The 14,828-nt window shown below is 44.1% G+C and overlaps 3 non-coding genes across 3 annotated transcripts; 1 reads left to right on the forward strand and 2 right to left on the reverse strand.

Moving 5' to 3' along the window:
* Positions 1-4,026: 4,026 nt before the first annotated feature.
* On the reverse strand, positions 4,027-4,098 carry LOC130484047 (small nucleolar RNA SNORD50). The gene has a single exon (XR_008933687.1). It is a non-coding gene; the product is annotated as a small nucleolar RNA SNORD50 (small nucleolar RNA).
* Positions 4,099-4,466: 368 nt separating this feature from the next.
* On the reverse strand, positions 4,467-4,536 carry LOC130484048 (small nucleolar RNA SNORD50). Its single transcript, XR_008933688.1, has one exon. It is a non-coding gene; the product is annotated as a small nucleolar RNA SNORD50 (small nucleolar RNA).
* A 3,321-nt stretch (positions 4,537-7,857) lies between these two features.
* Positions 7,858-7,932, forward strand: TRNAT-GGU (transfer RNA threonine (anticodon GGU)). The gene has a single exon. It is a non-coding gene; the product is annotated as a tRNA-Thr (tRNA).
* Positions 7,933-14,828: the final 6,896 nt, after the last annotated feature.

A 14,828-nucleotide genomic window follows, 5' to 3' on the forward strand; every position in this document is an offset into this window, starting at 1 on the left:
CTGCACGCCTTGCTGTCCCGTCGGCTTCTTTCCCAGGTCGCTCTCGCATAGATCTTTTTTTTTTTAATAATGTTTTATTTTTATAACATAAGACAAAATGTGTAGATCTTATAGATTCCCTCACTTGGCAACTAGAATGGCGGGTCCCCATTCAGCACCTGCTGAGACTGAGTAGCGCGCCGGCTGGGGGCTTTAAGCGGATGGGTTTCCCTCCCTTCAGCGGCGTCGTTTCCTCCACGGGCTGTCCCACGGCTTCCACTATTGCAGGAAAGAGCTTCCTTTCTCACGCCGCTTGCAAGTGGGGGAAAACAGAGAGGTGACGTTGTGATGACTGCCATGTGGCTTTAAACTAGGACAGGGGATGGCTGATAGGAGGAAAGTAGATTCTTTTGAAAGGTGTTGGAGAGTGTTACGGATACCATGGACTGCCAAAAAAAAAAAACAAATCAATGGGTTCTAGATCAAATCAAGCCTGAACTGACCCTAGAAGCTAAAATGACTAAACCGAGGCTATCGTATTTTGGTCACATTATGAGAAGAGTCACTGGAGAAGACAGTCATGCTAGGAAAAGTTGAGGGCAGCAGGAAAAGAGGAAGGCCCAACAAGTGACGGATGGACTCAATAAAGGCAGCCACAGCCCTCAATTTGAAAGATCTGAGCAAGGCTGTCCAAGATAAGACGTTTCGGAGGACATTGATTCATAGGGTCTCCATGAGTCGGAAGTGACTTGACGGCACTGAACACACACACAGGGGATGGCTGGCTGATCTAGCAATTGCCTGCCACTTGAGGCAAGCAGGTGGGAAAGATTAGGAATGTGGCAGTGGTACTACTCCCTCTGAGGCTTTTGGAAAAGGTGTAGTCTGATAAAAGTTCGTCGCTAGAAAAACAGTTTGCATACTCCACTTTATGGAATGCCCCATGCCATGTGGTGGGTCACTAAAGAGCTGTGGACCTGTTTGTTCTAGAACCAGTGGTCAGTTGTCGACTTTCCAAAAAGCTATTCCACAGAGGCTGCATGGAAGAAAAACTTGGCAGGGAGCATTCTTATTGTAAGATGCCCAAAAGACACAAGTGACTTTCTGATGGAAACTTGTTTTATAAGTGTCCATTTACAGGCTGCATGACTCTTCAAAGCTTACACCCTGGAAATCTTTGGTCTTGGGCAGCCCATTCCTGAAGGGGGGGGGGCTGAGCTCCTTAGGAGACAGCATGACCCCGTGCCAGCTTAAGGTGCCACCTTAACATGGAATAAGGTGGTATCTACACCTCCATGGGTGCAAACACAGCCATGCGGGGGGGAGGGGTTCCTGGGGGCAGAGCTGCCTTTGGGCAGCTTCCTAACCCCATTTGCCCTGGGAACACCTTGAGCTGCAGCAGAAATGTACCACCCTTTTTGGTGGCGCAGATTCGCTTTGTTCAATGGGGCATTTCCCCTGGCTCCTATTTCACTATTTCTTGTAAATTATCCTAAGCACTACATTGAATCCTAGTTTAAGCGAAGATTGTCAAAAAAATCTTCCCTCTAGTATTTACCTTAGAATCTGAAAAATCTGAAATCTATCTGAAACAAGATCTGGAGCATCAACATCCATCCCATAAAGGGCTGAATCGATTCATTACAGCCTATGTGGGCATTCATATCACGTTAGCAAAAAAAAAAAGCATTAGTCTTGTAATAAAGAAAAAATTGCATTATCTAGCATTGGAATCCTTTCAAACTCTTGTCAGCTTGAGAAGAGATACAGATGACAGGATTCTCGGAAGCTGACTCCATGTCAGGTATGAAGTCATCTTGCAGCATGGTATCACACATTATAGAAGGAGATTCCTCACTTCTGTGGACATTTCACTCTCACTGCTGCTCTGGAATAATTATTAACATTGTTTATCCCTGTTTTTCCTTGTGTTTGTATGTCTTGAAGAGAATCCTAGTTGCTACTCTATCTTGTGGTTAAACGAATTCATTCAGGACATAGATGGTGTAGCGATTGTCATATTGTGGCCAAACCAGCAGTATTGTTGCTTTTTTTTACATTTGTAAAAAAATTAAATTACCACAATACATCTGTTGATTTATTATATCACAAGGTTTCATCAGCCAGAGCCCACTTTGTCAGTGGTAGTTAAAGTACCACAATTTGTTGCAAGTTAATGCATTGGTTATGATAGATTTACCTATCCTGAATTCCCCAGCTGAGTTATGGGGAAATATCTTCATAATATCATATCAGTATATCCATCTACTTTACAGCTAATGCTTCAAGTTCCTTTTTTAGCACTACATCCTTTGAGATTACTGAAACAGCCTCTACCATGTGAAGCCAGGAGCAGCAATGATCCTGCAGTGCACTGTCCCATGCTGCGAGGTTTCCAATGACCATATGTTTAATGAAATAATGTCATCTTTCCCTATTTTAGGCCACCTTTTATTTATGTACTTCATTTTTATTACCACCAACCAGTAAATTGTTAATTATCAAGAAAAAAAATAGCTTAGACCTTGTAGACAAATTTTATTTTGGTGTACTTTCACTGCAACTACATGTTTAGTATGATTCAGATATTCAAAAATAACAACAAACATACAACCACTTGATGTGAACATTAATTCCCAAGTTTTAGATTTATTGCACTTCTAATTCCGACTCATCTCCCAAGACTTGAGGCTGATTTGAATACCTACAGGAAGACTTCAGCTGATTTTCTGACATTAATTTAACTAAAAATGAGTGAACAGATTTTACAGTTATGTGTACTCAGTAAACTGTATTGCAACCTTGCTGTTATAAGAAATAAGATAATTTAGACTAACAACTCTATGTGAAGTCCTAAGGTGCTCAGGAGGGTACATCCAATCCTACCGTTCAGATTCCATGGAGCAAGGCTTTTTCACTTCTGGCGGCAAGCCGGTGAACCTCACCCACTAGGCACACCCTTGGAACAGGAATGTGATGATCTGTAAGAAATTGCATCTAAGGAACTGCGTAGCTATATATGCCCAAATAAGATTTCAAAATAAATATGCATTGGGTCATGATTCAAAGGTATTGTCCTAATGGTCACTTCCTATGCAATCATTCAGATTTAACTACTCTGCAGGATAGACTGCTAGTTTGCTATTTAAACTTGGTTTGACTTTGTGCATTATGAACCAGTCTTTTATCTGGAAGATCAGGATATAACACACATATACGCTTAATGGCTGACTTATCACTTTCTGCCCTATGCTCTAATCAGTTCAGCTGGCGATTCATAGAAACCTTATGGACCTCAACTCCTGTTTATCATTAGTTATAATTTTGAACTGCATTTTAATGTACGAAACACTTGCCAATATTTGATCTTTTTACTCCTGTATAAGGCCTCAAGAAAATAACTCCACTTTCACATGTTGTTCCCTTGCATGTTTAATAAAGCAATGATGAAACAATTAATTGTATTTAAACAAGGAAATGTTTTTAGAACATTCTAGTTTTGATATACATTTACTGATTCTATTTTATTCCTTCTAGACTATGAGGTGCAACTTTCAACCACTGGCATATTTTAGGGAGACATCATGGATTTGAACCTGTCTAGATTCCCCTGTCCCCCAAATGCTCCTCCCCATGCTACTCTTGGGGGACCCTCTGAAGCAGTACAGGAGGAGCTGGAGATCTGCTATGGATGGGAGGGAGGCAATCAGCGTCAACCCAACATCCTTTCTTGCTCCTTAGGGTTGGCATATACAGAACTTAAGAATTTCCACATCATTTAAGATGCCCTAACACTGTACCAAAGCTAAGTAGGCCTACTACAGTGCAACCCTTGGCAGTTACAGCCTTCTAAGCCCAATGACTTACAAGTCAATCATAATATTCACGGTGAAACCAATGGAATTGGTCAGCGGCAGATGATCCCTACATCAAGTCAATCCCGCATGTTGCCTGGACCTCAGCTGCCAACCTACAAGGGAAAGTATCAAGAAATTAGCAGTTGTAGCAGTGCAACTTGTTTCAAAGTTTTCTACTAGTGGTGGTATAACCTCAGAAGCCAGATCCGTATTTGAGATTTCTCATCAAGTGCTCAGGTTCGGGATAGGTTCATCACTGGCTGGACCAATTCCAACTTTTTAACATGTCACAGCTTGTTAATATACATACCTTTGTAGGCAACCATTTCAGCACATGTGTTAGCAGCCTAAAAAAAAAAAAAAGGCAAAATGCAAACTTACAAGAATTGCTTAGTTATTATTTCCCTTCTAGCAGCATTCAGATTTTTCCCTTCGTTCTAAGTAATGTGATCAAGAATCAGTTTTTAAAAATAGATTAAAAATAGATTTTAATTTCACAATGTACTGCAGCACAAAAACCGCAGCTCCCAGCCAAGTTTTTAAGTAAAAAATGATTCATATCTACGGTCGATAATTGCACATCATTACAAAGAAGCTGTTTGAGTAAATTCTGACAAGTGGTTCAAAGGAATCTCAGAAGCCAGATCCGTATGATTTTTTCATCAGCAAGATCAGGTTCGGGATAGGCTCATCATTGACATAACCGCTTGTGCCCTGGTTGCTTTTTCCCCCTTACACAACTAACCATAGGAAGGAATTCTGCATGGGTTCTCCAGTATTAACTTGATGGCCACTTTTACTATAACATACTCAAGAACACATTCATTCTTTCCCATCACTCTTCAGGAAGTTTCACAAACCTTCCCTTCCCCACAACAGACACCCTGTGAGGTAGGTGTGGCTGAGAGAGCTCTAAAAGACCTGTGACTAGCCCAAGGTCACCCAACTGGCTTCATGTGTAGGAGTGGGGAATCAAACCCAGTTCTCTAGATTAGAGTCCACCACTCCTAACCACTACACCATGCTGGCTCTTTGGTACAATTCAGCCCTTAAAAGCCTTTATTTGGAAACCATTTAACACACAATCAGCAATATCAGTGGATAGTAAGCACAAATCTTTACAAAACTAAAATTGTAAAAAATGTGGCCAGTTTACATAGTCATGACTGGCTACTACTATAGCACTTATTTAAATGGATAAACTGTTTTTAGAAAAGATTCAATAGTTGACACTAACACTTATAGTGGCATTACCTGCGGAAGAATACCTAGAGCATTTTTAAAAATACAAGCCTTTAGTATTCATGCTTTTACAGGTCAATATAGAGACTTACCTTCTTTCCTTGTATAAGTGGCAACACCGACATGGTTGAAGGTTACTATAACAAATTAAAAGCAAAAGACAGAATGAGGTTAATGGCATGACTGGAATTTATCAGGCTTTATATACAGTTCACAAAAAATCTTGGTGCACAATCCAATCATACTTGGGTTTGTTAAAGATACAATTATTTCACTGTGGAATTAAACAGCCTCATTCTCCCATGAAATTAACAAGGCTTACATACATAGAAAGCACATTTAAAATACATAGGTAGCAGTGAACTAATCTAAATTACCACAAATTTATAGTTGATTAACTTGCAAGTACACTTGTTTCAAAGCAAGTGCCATCGATTTCAGTAGAGCCACTCCCACATAAACATGCTACATTTAAGACTTCATACACGTTTATGCTCGGGGCAATCGCCAACAGATAGCCTAGTCTCCACGTGGCGTGGCCTAAAATACTCAACACAGACGCCTCTCCCTCCGGACTACAAATCCCAGCATGCCGTTCACCCTTCCCGCCCTACCGTCACAGAGGAACGGTCTTTACTATATCGCCAGCGCCGCACGTACTCCACAGGCAACTGACACACACGAGCAGCTCACAGTGAACAAATGCTCCTAAAAATAAAAAGCCTCCTTTGATGGCCGAAAGAATTTAAAAATAAACGCAACCTACTTGTAAAACGACGCCTCCCAGCAAAGCAACGCCGCTCGCCGAAGAAAGAACGCGTTGCAGCTTTTCAACTCCTTATATAGACATGAACGGACGAGACCGAGGCTAGCCACGCCCCCGTCCTCCCCCACGCCTTCTCATTGGGCGTAGGGAAAAAAAAGGACGGGTGTCTTTTTAAAAGCCGAATGTAGCCTATGGTGATTCTGGCTGTTAAGCCGCGCCCACTAGAGGCCGTGTCTGACTGGTCTGGGATCTTTCGTTCTCTATGGTTTAAAGCCATTTCCGTCTCTTTATGTTTCACTTCCGGATGCCTGGCGTCAGTTGCGTTCTGGCCGTTGGGGTGTAAGGCGGTTGAAACCAACCTGTTAATTACGCGCTACAGGCTGTTTCCGTACTCTGAACGTTAAACAGAGACCTTAGCGAGCCTTTCCAAATATCTTTTGCTAATGCTCTTCTTCGAGTACCTTGTCTGTATTAGTAGAAAAGGGCAAGAGTCCAGCAGCACCTTAAAGACTAACAAAAATATTTTCTGGCAGGGTAGGAGCTTTCGTGAGCCACAGCTCACTTCGTCAGATACTTTCTGTTAGTTATTTTTGTTAGTCTTTGTTAGGCTGTTGTTTTGTTAGTTATTTTTGTTAGTCTTGGAGGTGCTACTGGGCTCTTGCTCTTTTCTACTCCTGCAGACAGACTAACATGGCGACCCACTGTGAATTATCTTGTCTGTATTGTTCGTCGTTCCTATTATTTGCTGTCTTTAACGCAGTGATGGCGGCTCAGGAGCCACATGTGGCTTTTTGATAGACCACCCGTGGTTCACTCTGAGCACCCTTCTTCAATGTGGCGCCTTCCCCGACAGGAAAATGGGAAGTTCATTGGCGGTAGGGCCTGTGGTTGGTAGGTGATTTGCAGATTGAAACAGCTGTTGCTAGTAGGATGGGGGGGTAAGGTGTACACCTCCCTGAACTGCATGTCTCATGCCATAAAGAGAAAAAACCGTCCTTTCCAACGTCCCCACCCCCCAGAAGGTGAGCAAGCATGAGCCGAAAAGAGTGAGTAAAACCACTACTGTGGCAGATGTTTAAGGAAAGAGCAAGCTGGCTGTGGTGGGGTTTTGGTAGCTTTATTCCCCTTTGTCCATGACCAGCTTGCTCTTCAGAGGGTGCCTTGGCAGTTTCACTCTCTTGCCTGACCTCTATGCCTAGGGTTGCCAGCCTCCAGGTACTAGCTGGAGATCTCCTGCTATTACAACTGATCTCCAGCTGAACTGAGATCCATTCACCTGGAGAAAATGGCCACTTTGGCAATTGGACTCTATGCCATTGAAGTCCCTCCCCAAACCTTGCCCTCCTCAGGCTCTGCCCCCAAAACCTCCCACCCGTGGTGAAGAGGGACATGGCAACCCTAGCTATGCCTCATGCTGATGAGAGAACAAGAAAGCAGAGAAGGAAGCCCTGTCCCTTGGCAGGTTGGCCAGGGGTCAGTGGTGGAAACAGTCCTGTGTTATCCGAGATACTCTGGTAATTGAAAAGTATATATGGGGGGTACCACACAGAGTATTCAGTGGTCACCTGGCCACTGTTTTAATGACTGGGAAGGCGAATACATAGATACAAGGGATAGGATAACAGTAGTGGAGTGATCGTGCACATAGTGAATGTTGCTGTTTTGCTGCTGGAATCAACGCAATAAGGGCAAGGGGAGACATCAGTGACATGGAAGGAAGCAATGTACATAGGTTACACCTGCCGCCATCTTTCAGACGCAAGCTGTCACCAACGAGCTCCTATGTGAGCTGCTGAAAGGCTGGCAAGTGTTACTGGGACTTGGCTTTTGCCTAAGCACTAACAACATGGGAACAGGAGCAGACTGGGTGACGGAAAGACCCTGGAACAGGTTCCCCCCACCCTTCCTGCTACATTCCCTTCATCTGATGGAAATCCAAAGAACTGGCTGGAGGAAAAAGCTCCACTGTGCCCAGGTCAGCAAAACCTAAACAGGCACTACTGTACCTGTGGGGGAGGGGCCTTGGCTCAGTGGTAGAGCATCTGCTTGGTATGCAGAAGGTCCCGGGTTCAATCCCCGGCATCTCCAGTTAAAGGGACTGGGTAGGTAGGTGATGTGAAAGACCTCTGCCTGAGACCCTGGAGAGCCGCTGCCAGTCTGAGTAGACAATACTGACTTTGATGGACCATGGGTCTGATTCAGTATAAGGCAGCTTCATATGTTCATGTGCTACTGGACAGCCCCCACCATGCTCAGGACAGGAATGCAAAGGTCAGAGGGAAGCCCCTGCAGCACTTGCTGAAATACAAATGAATCCTCTTCTATTGTTTGCAAACTCTATTTAACAACTATCTGTAAGCTGTATAATGAAACTGGTTGTCAAGACCCATAGAGAAAGCTTGAATCAGGCTGAGTGAAGGCGTTTCAATACTATTATTGTCTTGTAATAAACGAATTACTCAGTGTCAGTTTACAATTATGTATTACTTTTTTCATACACAAGAGGGCACTCATGTTTTCACAGTAAATGTGAGGTGTGCTAAAATAGGATGTACTACAAAGTGATTATGAGACATTGAATAATGTTGATAAATGCAAAATTAACAGCATCCCAGCAAGCATAAACACCAAGAATGGTGTTTTTTGGCTTGTAACTTACTCAGCAATTAACCTAAGGACTAAAATAGAAGTCCTTGTCCCACTGAGTGCCCAGCGCGCTTTCAGCGGTGTTACTAAGTGAAAATCTTTATATTACGTCAATAGAATCCAATAAGAAATGGTCAGGTTATCTTTGGTGAGATGAGACAAGGAGGAAAAACCACTATGGCAATGGTACTCACTTTGCAGCTCACAGAAAGCCACATTTGCATTTACCATCAACCAAAAGAGCCGCATGACTACTGTATGCTCTGTTCTACCCATCATATAATAAAATAAGGCAAATATATAATTATAACTGCTGTAATTGCCAGAGTACCTCTAAGTATGTAGAGTTGTCTTTACCTACCACTGCTGAACCTTAGGTAGCTCTTGAGTATTAGGAATGAGGGAAAGGGTGTCCTTGTCTGCCTTCTTACTCTTCCCTCAGAATGAGGCACAGCAACTCAGGTGAGAGAATGAGATTGCCTAGAGGCCCATAGATTAGCAAGATGGCTGTGCAGAATGGGAAGTAAAACCTGGGGAGGAATCACAGTGTGGTTTAATGCCATTACAGTCCACACTCCAAAGCAGCCATTCTCTCCAGGGGAACTGATCTCTGTGGTTTGGATATCAGTTATAATTCTGGGAGATCTCAAGGCCCCACCTGGAGGCTGGCAGCCCTACATGAGCTCTATGGTGAGCTGAAACAGGCTTGCTTCATTTTCAAATGAAAGTTGGATTTGTACATTTTAAGATACTGGATTAGGCTGATTTTGGGAAAGAGGTTGCCAAAATTATGCCTGCAGGGCTTCTGCATAACAAGAGAAAAACAGAGATAATGGGAGGGAGGAGAAGTGTCCGTTTAAAAAAAAAAGTTTATAGAAGGAGCAACATTGATCTCCTTTTGATTTAATATGGGCACAAAGGAGAGAGAAGGATCAAGGGTGAAGGCAAGACTTTGTGCCTGATTGAAACGGTGGATGGTGATGTTGTCAATAAGGTAGGAGGTGGACTAGTTGTATGCCAGACAGAGAGGATGGCAAGAATGGCCACTGACTCCCCTGGGTTCAGGTGTCCCATGCCGGGGTGGGTGGGGAGTGTACATTGTGCTGTCAGGTGGTTAAGGAGGACCCGTAGCCCTGGCCTCATTTGCCCACACAGTGGCTGGCATCGCTATTGAACATACCTGCTTTGCTGGGAGACATGCCCTGGGCCCATCTCATCCTCCTCCCCCTGGAGAGGGGAAATCATCTGCCATCCACTGCTGCTGCTCACCAAGTGCCCCTGTCATCCACCATCGGGCATCACCGGACCTTGATCCTACCCTTTCCCTCTGCATACACCTTATTTGCTCCCCCATGCTGTTCCAAAGGGTGTCCAAGAGGGTGTCTGGTAATCTCCAGGGGCACGATTTCAGGGGAAACAGCATGCTGCTTGAAGGGAGGAGGTTTGAAAGTTTACCGCCACAGGCTCTGTTCATGCTAGATAGGATTTAAACTGACGTGTTAAGACTCAGGGTGCTAGAAAGATCGGCACAAAGTTCTTATCAGAACAGTTACAATATTTGTCTGCTTTTTCAGATGCTTGATAAATCACACTCTGGCAGCCTCTCATTGCTATGAAAGCCTCCATGTTTCAAAGGAGCGATGTAGTGCATGGAACCCTGTCAAGCCTCTGTGTAAACAACTTGAGACAGCCTGACACGATTCTACATTGTCAGTGATTATGCTGGGCAACTGAGCTATTACTCCTTTATTGCAGTTACTATGAAGCAGAATGAAGCCATGATTTCAACACAGATTAACCACTATATTAACTGGAAAGTTGCCTACAGGTGCAGTATGAGTGTGGGTTAGGGTTGCCAGCTTTGGGTTGGAAAATACCTAGAGATTTTGGGGGTAGAGCCTGAGGGAAGAGGGCGGGATTTGAGAGGAGGAGAACAATGGGGAATAATGCCATAGATTCTGAAGTGCCCATGAATAGTCCCCAGCATTCACATGGACACAGGTATAAGCAGACACGCAAGCACCAAGCAAAAAAAACCCTCCCTTCACTGAAGTTCCTGAAAGCAGTAACACACACACACACACAAGCATAGCCCGCTCAGACCCCCCTTTCCAGGCTGAAGCTCTCTTTCTCCCCTCCCATTCAGGAACGCAGAGAACTCTCTTATCTGAAGTAAGCACAGCATGTTACCGGCTAGTGAAATTGACAAGCTAGACGCGCTGCGCTTAGAGAATCGCTGATCACTGAAATACATATCGCAAGTAGAGAACAATGAATAATGAAGCATCGAATGTTCGAAAAGTATATTTTATTGTAAAACATAATTGCCTGAAAGTTATAAATCTTACTGCTTGCCTCTTGGGGGGGGGGGTGTTGGTCTCCCGCCTACGTTTGGGTACGGAGTTGCACACCTGGTTCTATCTTTGATCAAATAAAGAGCTGTTAGTTTTCATCCAACCTCCTCTCAATTGTCTATCATTGGACTCTACGGATAATTGGGGTGCAACAATTCTACCTTCCAAAGTGGCCATTTTCAACAGGTGAACTGAACTGTAACCTGGAGATCAGTTGTAATCCCAGTATCTTTTCTCACACTGTGGCCAACCATTTATTTTTGAGGCCAACGCTTCCCCTTGATGTTGCCTCCTGGCACTGGCATTCAGAGGTTTGTTGTTGTTGCTAGAGAGCATTACAAAAGTAATTTTTTGACTAGTGTGAAGAATCAAATATTCTTGGGTGAGATTTCAATGGGACTTCTTCCAGGTAAATGAATTTAAGACCTATGTGCTACTCATAATTTTAAGCTGTTTATTGTGGTTTTACTAATGTGGACATTAATGCACATTTCCATTTATGACCAGTAGAGGGCAATTAAACACAAGGTATTTGCTGCCTTTTAACAAACTGAAAGATTTATAGAATCATAGTGTTGGAAGGTAACGACAGGGTCATCTAGTCCAACCCCCGGCACAATGTAGGAAATTCAATTCTGCCTTCCCCCCATGACCCCAGTGAGCCCTACTCCATGCCCAGAAGATCCCACCCCCCAAAAATTCTCCAAGCCAATCTCCAGCCTCCAGCCAGCTACGACAAAGGCCACATGCTGGAAGCTCAGATAGTATCATGGAACTGTGGACCAAAATAGTGCACCGAACACCCCAATAGATGTCACTATGCAGACAATTAGATCTTGGCCATATGGCAATGCCATTAAGCTCTGCCAAAGTAGAGGCAGGCAGTTCTCACTCTAAACAGGGGAGAGGGTTCCTTGGGCTACCCTAAAGACTATGCTAGGGATCAGGGTGACTGCATGCACAAAAGCTGTGTGAGATATTTTCAAGATGGAGGGAAGTAGTAAGCAGAGTCCCCCTGGGTTCCATGTTAAGGTCGATACTCTTTAATTGTATGACTTTAAATACTTCCCATTACAGTATATGTTTTCAACTTGTTAATGGTCTGGAACATGGTATATAGCTAGGGTTGCCAGGTCCCTCTTTGGAACTGGCGGGAGGTTTTTGGGGTGGAGCCTGAGGAGGGCGGGGTTTGGGGAGGGGAGGGACTTCAATGCTATGGAGTCCAATTGCCAAAGCAACCATTTTCTCCAGGTGAACTGATCTCTATCAGCTGGAGAACAGTTGTAATAGCAGGAGATCTCCAGCTACTACCTGGAGGCTGGCAACCCTATATGCAGCCCTCTAGTTCTTAGTTTATAAAATGTTCACCATACAACTTAAAATACCCACTGGATGAAAGTTGAAATGCAAGAAATGGGTAACATGTTCACCTAGTAAACAAACAATATCTGACCTAAATATTTCTTGTTCAAAGTGAGCTGATGCGACATCAGCAAGCTCCACACCTGAATAAATTACTCAGCCAGAGAGTTGTAATTAATTCTGAAGCCTCTTTAATTACCATGATTAGCGAGGTGCTCCAAATGTAGTTGGCCAATTTTCATGGACAGTCGACTCATAACAATAATAGCTTATACATGTTTAAACAACTTTACACAAAGCCAACATGATTAAACTTAATACCGCACACCACAGAAGTTGTTCTCCACATTCTGTGAGCTAAATAAACATCTTGGTTTTACAAACGAAAAAAGTAAAACAGGATGGGATGCCTAGGCTATAACTTCAATGTAAATAAGTGACAAGAGGGTCAGTGTACTGGATACCACACATTACTGATTCAGGATTTGATTCAGTAAGAAAGTCTGAAATCGAGATTCCACTTAAAGAAGTGGCAAGGAGTTGGCAGCCCCAGAGCACTAGCTATCTGTCCTTCCAAGCAGGACAGGAAGGGCATTGTCAGGGTTTCATTTAATTTCTTCCTATGAACAAAAAGGGACAGTTGGAGGGGACAGTTTCCTGGACATCCCTCCCCCTTAATGTGGAGAAACACGCTTGTTCAGTAAAAACAACAATTGCTAAATGTATTTGAATTGTGAAAAAGGCTGTGACAGGTGGAAAGAATGAGACAAAGTCCGGTTAAAAGTTCTGAGGTAACAGTTGTGTGGGCTAACATCCTACAGCAGATTTAGAGAGCCAGCGTAGTGTAGTGGTTAAGAGCAGTGTTTGGAGCGGTGGACTCCAATCTGGAGAACCGGGTTTGATTCCCTACTCTTCCACATGAGTGGCAGATACTAATCTGGTGAACCAGGTTGGTTTCCCCACTCCTACACATGAAGCCAGCTGGGTGACCTTGGGCTAGTCCCAGTTTGATCAGGACTCTCTCAGCCTCACCTACCTCGCAAGGTAACTGTTGTGGGCAGGGGAAGAGAAGGTGATTGTAACCTGATTTGATTCTTCCTTAAGTGGTAGAGAAAGTCGGCATATAAAAACCAACTCTTCTTCTTCTTCTAGAAAGGCTGCACTGTAATGTATGCTTCTGTTCAAGGTAGGGTTGCTAACATGTTGGGAAATTCCTGGAGATTTTGGTGGGTAGAGCCTGAGCAGGGTGGGGTTTGGGGAGGGAAAGGACTTCAGCATGGCCATAGAGTCAATCTGCTGAAACTGACACTTTCTGCAGGGGAACTGATTTCTATCATCTGGAGATCCGTTGTAGTTCCAGAAGATCTCCAGACCCTAGTTGGTGCCTGGCCAAGAAGTAGAACTAGTTACTATAACCAAGAGAATGGCACTTCTGTGGGGTTTACACAATTGTCTGTGGAAGGCCTTGGGCAGATCAAGATAGTGGACATTCTATTCTACCTTATTGGTCCATAATTAGGAACTAACGATCTGATGGCCTGAGAGCTGCTAGAGTTAATTGTCTTACGGGGCCTTGTTCAGAGAGTTTGTAAGACCAAGCATAGACTTGTTAGTGTTATCGTTGAAATCAGAAGACAGTAGCAGGACAAGCACTGCCTTAAAAGGAAGAAGCCATTTTTATCTTCAGTGGCATGTATAGGATATATATGAAAGGAATTTTATTTATACGTATTTGGGCTCTCCGAGCTTTGGAAGAAGTAGTGGTAGGCTTAACCTCCATTAGCCATGTTTAAGTGTGATTTTGAAAAACCCATCTTCCATACTTCCTTTTTGGTATCCCACTCATCACTTGTTCTTAGCTGCTTCATTGCCCAAACTGCAGCTTCATCTAATTTTTTTTTTTTTTAAGGAGACTTCTTGCTGAGGTAATCCCAGCTGAACAGGGGTGTCAAACTCATTTCTTACTAGGACCAGGTATGGCATAAGTATCATTTGTCCTGGCCATGTGTACCAGTCTGCAGCGGGCTCGCCAGCCCAGATCAGGACTGGGAGGGGGGGTGTCTGTCTCATCTGGCAAGCCCACAGCAAGCTTGCCAGCCTAGATAAGAATAAGGGGGAGGCTGCCTCAGCTCGCAAGCTCGCAGGGGGCTTTCCAGCCCAAATCAGGACTAGGGGGTGACTGCCTCGGCTGGTGAGCCCCACACATACCTCTCCCCCGACTTCAGGGGCAGCAGGGGAAGGCAATCCAACTGCTGGGCTGGAGCCCCCACCTTCCAATCCCTGCTGCCTGCAGGCTCAGACCTCCACGTGGAGGTCCCAGCCAGCAAGCATTGCGAATTGGAAGGCCCCAGCGGCTCAGAATTGGGAGCGGGGGTGGCTGCCTTGGCTCGTAGGCCAGATAACAGTGCTCAAAGGGCCAGATCCAGCCTTCAGACCTTATCTTTGACACCTTTGATGTGGAAAATCCTATGACATCATGTGGACAACTGAAACAGTTTGTGTGGCAATGTCATGAAATCAAATCAGAATATAGTCAGGAAGCATAAGAGAGTCCCATTTCTTTCCTCTGTCTGGATACTGATACGTACTCCCATCAAGGCGTTATGGAGAATGGAAGACATC

This window comes from Euleptes europaea, chromosome 10 (genome assembly GCF_029931775.1).
Source record: "Euleptes europaea isolate rEulEur1 chromosome 10, rEulEur1.hap1, whole genome shotgun sequence".
NCBI lineage: Eukaryota > Metazoa > Chordata > Lepidosauria > Squamata > Sphaerodactylidae > Euleptes > Euleptes europaea.